This window comes from Procambarus clarkii, chromosome 46 (assembly GCF_040958095.1).
Source record: "Procambarus clarkii isolate CNS0578487 chromosome 46, FALCON_Pclarkii_2.0, whole genome shotgun sequence".
Taxonomy (NCBI): domain Eukaryota; kingdom Metazoa; phylum Arthropoda; class Malacostraca; order Decapoda; family Cambaridae; genus Procambarus; species Procambarus clarkii.
The window spans coordinates 23,795,222-23,803,176 of NC_091195.1; the positions used below are offsets into that span (position 1 = coordinate 23,795,222).

The 7,955-nt window shown below is 44.4% G+C and overlaps 1 long non-coding RNA gene across 1 annotated transcript; it reads right to left on the reverse strand.

Annotated features, from left to right (window-relative positions):
• Nucleotides 1-481: 481 nt before the first annotated feature.
• On the reverse strand, nt 482-2,188 carry LOC123770636 (uncharacterized). The gene is made up of 3 exons (XR_006774366.2): nt 2,053-2,188; nt 1,160-1,264; nt 482-553 (listed from the first exon to the last, which is right to left on the reverse strand). It is a non-coding gene; the product is annotated as an uncharacterized lncRNA (long non-coding RNA).
• Between the last annotated feature and the right edge of the window lie 5,767 nt (nt 2,189-7,955).

Consider the following 7,955-nt stretch of genomic DNA (forward strand, 5'->3'; position numbering starts at 1 on the left):
TTTTATGAAATGGGGTAGGATCAGTATAAACTGCATCAATCCCTGCAGGTTGTAACAGTAGGACTTTGGTACACATCTATAAATGGACTAGATGAAAGAAAGTAAATTAATTAGTTGACATAGCTAAAACACTTAATTCCACATACCAACTTTCGTAGATTTGCAGAGTAGAACAACCACACTGAAGCCAGTCAATGCTTTGATGACATTGAAATCTTCCATACCACCTGAAACATTTACCCAAATTAGCTTGTTAAACAAGATTTTACATATGCAGGTTCCTTTAATCTTATAATTAAGATTGTTAGAATTCTCCTTTAATGCTAATCAAGCAAAAACATTAAACTTAGTTTGACTAACCATAAGTACATTAAAGTCAGTAATATCTCAGTAATTTATTTTATCTACATGTAAGCATCATTTCAGATTATCTTCAGCCATAATGAGTGATTGTTTAAGTTATAATGTTTACTACCACACTCGCCTAATTCTGAATGTCAAGCAATTAACACCTTCAAACTCAGGGCTGAAGTTCGACTTTCCCATCAATATTCTGGAAGACAATATCTATTTAAGCTTCAAATAAATAAACTAAGTTGAAGTACAGTTACCATTCAATATTTAATTTGTGTACTATACCATCATTAAATGATTCTTTAATTTATGAACATAGCCTTTTAAGCTACAAACGTAGATTAAATCCATGTTGTGGCACAGTCTTAAAGCACATCTGGGATCCTCCGACATAAGTTTGAACCCCTCATCACAGCCCTTGTGCATTAGAAATATCACATTGTGATTTGTGTAATTTATAAATGAATGACTTCTAGCCAAATAATTAAGAACCATGCAACCAACTTAACACCAGAAGTTAAGCAAACAAATTAAGATTTAAATAAAACATTTCATAAAATCTTTAACTTGCAAATTTATGCCGTTTAACAGTTAGTGCCCAACTTTACATTCACAAATTTAAAGTCCCATTTATTCTATTCAAAGCACAATTCTTGCAAGAATTAACTTTAGGATATAGTACCCACTAGTCAAGGCCTTAAACTAGTTTCAATTTACCCAATTTCAAGGCCCCTTCACAATTTCATTAAATATTTAGGTAAAAATTATGTAAACACATTTTACCTATTAAACTAAATAAACTTACTTTGGCCCTCTAATTCTGACAACTATGCTACTTTCTGTAGCATTTAACACTTCCAGCGATTGTTCTGCAACTGTTCCTGAAGTTGTTGGAAGGACCTTCTACAACCTGTCAATGGAACATTAAATATGGTTAATAAGGTTTTGCATAGCAATTTCATTTTGTTTAACTTTAAAATATTTGTAATTTTAAAGTTACACTAACAAATTATCTACTTCCCTCCCCCACCATATCTAATTTATAAATTAGAAGATAAAGCACTTTGAAGTCCACATTTAAGGTTTATATGCTACAAAATTTGTATTTCAAATTTATAGTTTACGATTCCCCTCCCCCATATATCTTTGGTAACATGTATTTAAAACATGTCAAGCAAACTCAAGAGTTGTTGCTATTTATGTCAAACAAAACAATACGACAGATCTTTCATTCTTGTACAGCCACAAGCATGCGTACCATTTAGGCCAATAACTTTATTCCATGTTACCCCAGAACACTAAAAATTTAACTAGGTACCAATTTTACACCGTTAAACAGATGATACAGTTACTCGCCCAGGATTCATGCCAAATCACTCTTGCTTGCTTGCGGATCAAATGGGATTTAATTTTAAATAGATAAGCAAACTGTACACAGATCTAAATGTATTTGCCACTTGTAAAGAACTTAAACCTCATTTAGTAAAAATTTATAAAACCCACCAAACCGGGAAGGCTATGTAGTACCACCGAGTGTGGAAGTTTAAGGCACGAGATTCAAGAACGTGTTTAAGGAAAAATTGAAGATTAGAACCACAGCTAACAAGTGAGAACCCAGTTCGGTTGTGATCTGCACTGGCTCCACCACCAGAGTACCACAGAGGTGAAGAACCTGCTAGTCATAGGGAATGAGCTTACCCACAATATTGCAAATCTTCCAAATCTGCGGCAGAGGAGTATCTAACGTAATGGTGGAAACACTTCCAACTCTCGCGCCTCGCTGTCCAGGTGGTCCAACAGGCCACTGCACTTTCTGAAACAAAATATAAGAATCAGCCATCTGCCAGCGTCAGTCTTTTCCAGGCTGCACACTTACAGCCGACAACCCTAGCAACCCGCAGTCCCGGGAACGCACTTCCGTGTGCCCTGGGAGGTAGAGCAAGGAATAGAGGGTAGCAGCGAAGACTAATGAAAACGAGGAGAGTGCAAGGAAGAGGTAGTAAGGAGAGGTCACACTAGCACGGAGGGTGAATAGGTTCTAATCAGCTTTGGCAAACTGCCACCTAGGGAAGGAGAGGGGAGGGTGAAAAGACAAGGGAAAACAAGGATGGTGAAATGGTCACTTATGGAGGTTATGAACCCTCCACGAGATATCCAAGTACAGAGACGATCAGAGAAAGATCAAGACAGGAAAGTGAGAGTCACAGTCTACATGGGGTGGGCTCACCAGAATTCAGGGAAGAGAACGAATGGTTCGAGAAGGCCGCCTCGGGTGTGTCAACATCACCCCAAAGGGTATGTCGACAGTTTAAATAACCCAACAGGAACACCAGCTCTGTTAAGGAGTCCAGGAGGTTCCTGACATCAGGAAAGGAAAGAGGGACATTTGGGGGAAAAATTTAACAGACTACATTTTACTCAAAAACATGGCCAGCCAAATAATGGATAGGACATGGAAACAGTAGGACAAAGGGATTATCAGTACGAATCAAGAGACCAATATAGTTATGGGCCCCAGCAAGATCAAAGGGGGGGGGGAGGAGAGGGGGGAGGAGAAGGGGGAGGAGAAGGGGGAAGAGGAAGAAAGGAATAACCACGACAGTTATCACGACGAGCACCAAGCATCGGCTCCCAGAGACAAAGAGGTGAAACCTTAACAGAACTAGAGTTCATGGGAGTTAGCATAAAACCCGTGAATATTCCATTGAAGAATTGACATTATCAAAAAAATAAAAGGACAGCAACGGAACAAAGAAACAAAGGTAAATAACACAGCATATTAAAAAAGCTAAAGATCAGAATAAGGTTTAGCGGGCCATGGGTTAACTTAGTAAGAATGGAGGGAAACAAAGAGCAGGACACCAGAGGCAGATTGACAGGGTTCAGGGAGGGGGGGGGGGCTGTCAAGGCCAGGAGGATAGGGGGTAGAAACTCTAGGTCAGCAACCAAGAGGGAATTGGGCAAAAAGCAACTTCCACATTAGGGACAGGGGGCCCCAACCAATAAAATGGGGAGTAAGCAATAGTTAGGGGGCGAGGAAGAAAGGAATGCCGTCTCTTTTCTTACCCGCAGGGGGAGGAGGATGGAGAGGAGCCAGGCTTACGTTTCTGACGGACAGGTGTTCCAGTAACATCGTACTGGCCGACTGACTAGGGTCTTAAGTGAAGAATGGGAGTGAACAACATCAAGATTGCTGGGAGGATGATGGACATCAGCCTGGACAGACAGGCGACGTGGAGGGACAGGAAGGATCGGGGAAAACGAAATGACTTGGCAGACAGGGTAGGAAAAGGAAAGAGGGGGGGGGGGATCCAGAAGGAGATTCACGAGAGATACCTTCCGACCCAGGACGTAAAGGAACAGGGAAGGTGGTGGGCATGTTCGGATCCAAGGCCTAGAAATGGTTGTGGGACAAAGGTGGGAAGGACGAGAGGTAGAACAACGTGCGAGCATAAGATACGCCAGTGAAGGGGTGGACACTGCAAACCGTGTCTTGCCTCGGGAAAAGTCAAATGATCCTGGTGTTTCAAGTTAAGGACTACTTCAAGCTTTGAGTCGATACACGTGCGAGAGAATGTAGGGTGGGCCTCGCCGCAATTCAGGTAGCGAGCCCGGGGGATATGAGCAATCTGTCTTAGAGTGGCTATCGTCCCCACACTGGGGCAGAGAGAAACGAAGACTTGTGCATTTGAGGGCACCGTGCTCGAACTTGCCTCACTTATTACAATGAGAGAGGGGGGATGTACTCTTGAACAGGGCACCTGGCACCAGCAAGAATGATAGGTGGCTGAAGGGTCTTACTATCAAAAGGTGATACTATCAAAAGTGAGGTTTGTTTTTAAAAACCAATGTGTCGATATTACAAGATCAATGAATGTGAAATTATGAAAGATTGTCACCTTGCAGATGTGAAGTGAAACTAATCTGACAGTTGTGCGTTTACCCCCCCCCCCCCCCTCTACTTTACGTCACGACAACGACAGCCAGAAAGGGAGATGGACCTCATTTAGTAGAAAACTTATCACTAATATCTACAGTATGGGCAATGATAATCTATACAATTGTGTTCTATTAACGGTATTTTTTCAACTTAGCTTATGTACACCTACATTAAGTATCCTAATATACATGAACTTTGGTAAAGACTTACTATAATGCCTTGTATACTTTAAGTTTGATGTTGGCGACTATATTACCAATAGGTAATATATAAATTAGATTTTAACTACCTTCAAATACAAACATTTGCTATAATAAAGTAATTATAAAATTGAAAACCAATATAATAACCACCCTTTCACCAAGTTATGATCATTATTCTAATTAACACAATGTTGTACAATATTATAACTACAATATTTTCCAAAACATTTATTCAACTTGCCGACTTCAATGCAACAGGAATCTATCTTATCAATGTGGAGCGGTGATTATTCCTTCAATCCCATGCACCACACTACAAACTTGCAACCAACGTTTCTAAGCTCCGTTTGGCTTTAACAACTACAGCCAAGTTGGGAAAAAAACTGCCTGCCGGCCAAAAATAGCGCGGTTTTTCGCCGTTAGCGGCAAAAATCACCCGATTTTTGGTCGCCAGCTGCGACAATCGCATGGTTTTGGGCCGCTAGCGGCGAAAATCGCCCCATTTTTGGCCGCTAGCGGCGAAAATAGCCCCTTTTTTGGCCGCTAGCGGCGAAAATCGGTCGATTTTTGGCAGGTAGCGGCGAAAATCGCGCTATTTTTGGCCGGTAGCAGCTTAAATTGCGATTTTTGCCCGCCAGCTGCGAAAATCGCATGGTTTTTGGCCGCTAGCGGCGAAAATCGCGCGGTTTTTGGCCGGTAGCAGCGAAAATCGCGCAATTTTTGCCCGCCAGCTGCAAAAATCGCATGGATCAATATTATTGATTAATAAATATTTGTTATTAATATTTATTAATATTCAATATTCTAAATGTTTGCCTTAAATTTGGTCTATATTTTATTCCATATCATTTAATGATCTACCATAATGATTAATTTTGCTACTGGATTTGTACGTTACCTCAACCTAACTTCTGCCACTTTGCTTGGGTTCTCTGTTCTCTTCATATAGCAAAATACGCACAATTCCGCAACACGCTTGGTGCTCACATCTCAACTTAAAATTCCACACAACTGCCTCTAGCCGCCGACCCAAAGGTACACATGCCCCCACTAGGTCCAGGAACAGTCACGAGGTACAGTCCAGCCACGACCAGCTTCCCAATGTCAGGTCAGGACTATATGAAATCGATTTTTCACTTGCATAGTCCTGGGGACCATGCAGGACTTAGCATTTGTGTTCATCAACCGTCCCCCAAAGACTGAGACGATTTGATAATTTCATATGGCCAACATTACCATCGGAGTGCCGGCACGGAAGTGGTTCAAATAGCTGCGGCTATCACTTCCTTATGTACGGTCGTGATGGTCAAGTGCATTAAGGCATCCTGTACATACCAGTTGCGTTGCTCCTGGCAGTATGGGGTTCGAGTCACTTCTCGGGTGAGAGTTTTCAGATATAGTTTATTGTGAGTTTATTTTCAGATTTCGCCGCTACCGGCCAAAAATCGCGCGATTTTCGCTGCTAGCGGCCAAAAATCGGGTTATTTTTGCCGCTAGCGGCCAAAAATCGACGATTTTCGCCCCCTAGCGGCCAAAAATCGTGCGAATTTCGCTGCTAGCGGCAAAAAATCGAGCGAATTTCGCCGCTAGCGGACAAAAATCGTGCGAATTTTGCCGCTACCAGCCAAAATCGCGCGATTTTCGCCGCTACCGGCCAAAAACCGCGCAATTTTCGCCGCTAGCGGTAAAAATAGCCCGATTTTTGGCCGCTAGCGGCCAAAATCGCGCGATTATCGCCGCTACCGGACAAAAACCGTGCGATTTTCGCAGCTGGCGGGCAAAAATCGCGCGATTTTCGCCGCTAGCGGCCAAAAACCGGGCTATTTTTGCCGCTAGCGGCCAAAAATCGCGCGATTTTCGCCGCTACCGGCCAAAAACCGCGCAATTTTCGCCCGCCAGCTGCGAAAATCGCACGGCTTTTGGCCGGTAGCGGCGATAATCGCGCGATTTTGGCCGCTAGCGGCCAAAAATCGGGCTATTTTTACCGCTAGCGGCGAAAATTGCGCGGTTTTTGGCCGGTAGCGGCGAAAATCGCGCGATTTTGGCCGGTAGCGGCGAAATTCGCACGATTTTTGGCCGCTATTGGCGAAAATCGCTCAAATTTCGCCGCTAGCGGCAAAAATAGCCCGATTTTTGGCCGTCAGCGGCGAAAATCGCGCGATTTTCGCCGCTATCGGCCAAAATCGCGCGATTTTCGCCGCTAGCGGCTTATTTCGCACGATTTTTGGCCGCTAGCGGCGATTTTGGCTGCTAGCGGCTTATTTCGCACGATTTTTGGCCGCTAGCGGCGAAATTCGCACGATTTTTGGCCGCTAGCGGCGAAAATCGCGCTATTTTTGGCCGGTAGCGGCGAAAATCGCGCTATTTTTGCCCGCCAGCTGCGAAAATCGCATGGTTTTTGGCCGCTAGTGGCGAAAATCGCGCGGTTTTTGGCAGGTAGCGGCGAAAATCGCGCTATTTTTGGCCGGTAGCGGCGAAAATCGCGCTATTTTTGCCCGCCAGCTGCGAAAATCGCATGGTTTCTGGCCGCTAGCGTCGAAAATAGCGCGGTTTTCGGCTGTTAGCGGCAAAAATCGCCGATTTTTGGCCGCTAGCGGCGAAAATCGCACGATTTTTGGCCGCTAGCGGCGAAATTTGCACGATTTTTGGCCGCTAGCGGCGAAAATCGCCCCATTTTTGGCCGCTAGCGGCGAAAATAGCCCCTTTTTAGGCCGCTAGCGGCAAAAATCGGTCGATTTTTGGCGGGTATCGGCGAAATTCGCGCGGTTTTTGGCCGGTAGCGGCGAAAATCGCCCGATTTTTGGCCGCTAGCTGCAAAAATCGCATAGTTTCTGGCCGCTAGCGGCGAAAATCGCGCGATTTTTGGCCGGTAGCGGCGAAAATCGCGATTTTTGCTAGCCAGCTGCGAAAATCGCATGGTTTTTGGCCGCTAGTGGCGAAAATCACGCGGTTTTTGGCAGGTAGCGGCGAAATTCGCGCGATTTTTGCTAGCCAGCTGCGAAAATCGCATGGTTTTTGGCCGCTAGTGGCGAAAATCGCGCGGTTTTTGGCAGGTAGCGGCGAAATTCGCGCGATTTTTACCCGCCAGCTGCAAAAATCGCATAGTTTCTGGCCGCTAGCGGCGAAATTCGCACGATTTTTTGCCGCTTGCGGCGAAAATCGCACGGTTTTTGTTTTGTTTTGTTTTTGGCCCGCAAAAATCGGGCGATTTTTGCCACTAACGGCCAAAAATCGTGCAAATTTCACCGCTACCAGTCAAAATCCGTGCGAATTTCGCCGCTACCTACCAAAAATTGACCGATTTTAGCCGCTAGCAGTCAAAAATCGTGCAAATTTCGACGCTAGCGGCCAAAAATTGCGCAATTTTCGCCGCTAGCGGCCAAAAACCATGCGATTTTTGCAGTTGGCGGGCAAAAATAGCGCTATTTTCGCCGCTACCGGCCAAAAACCGCGCGATT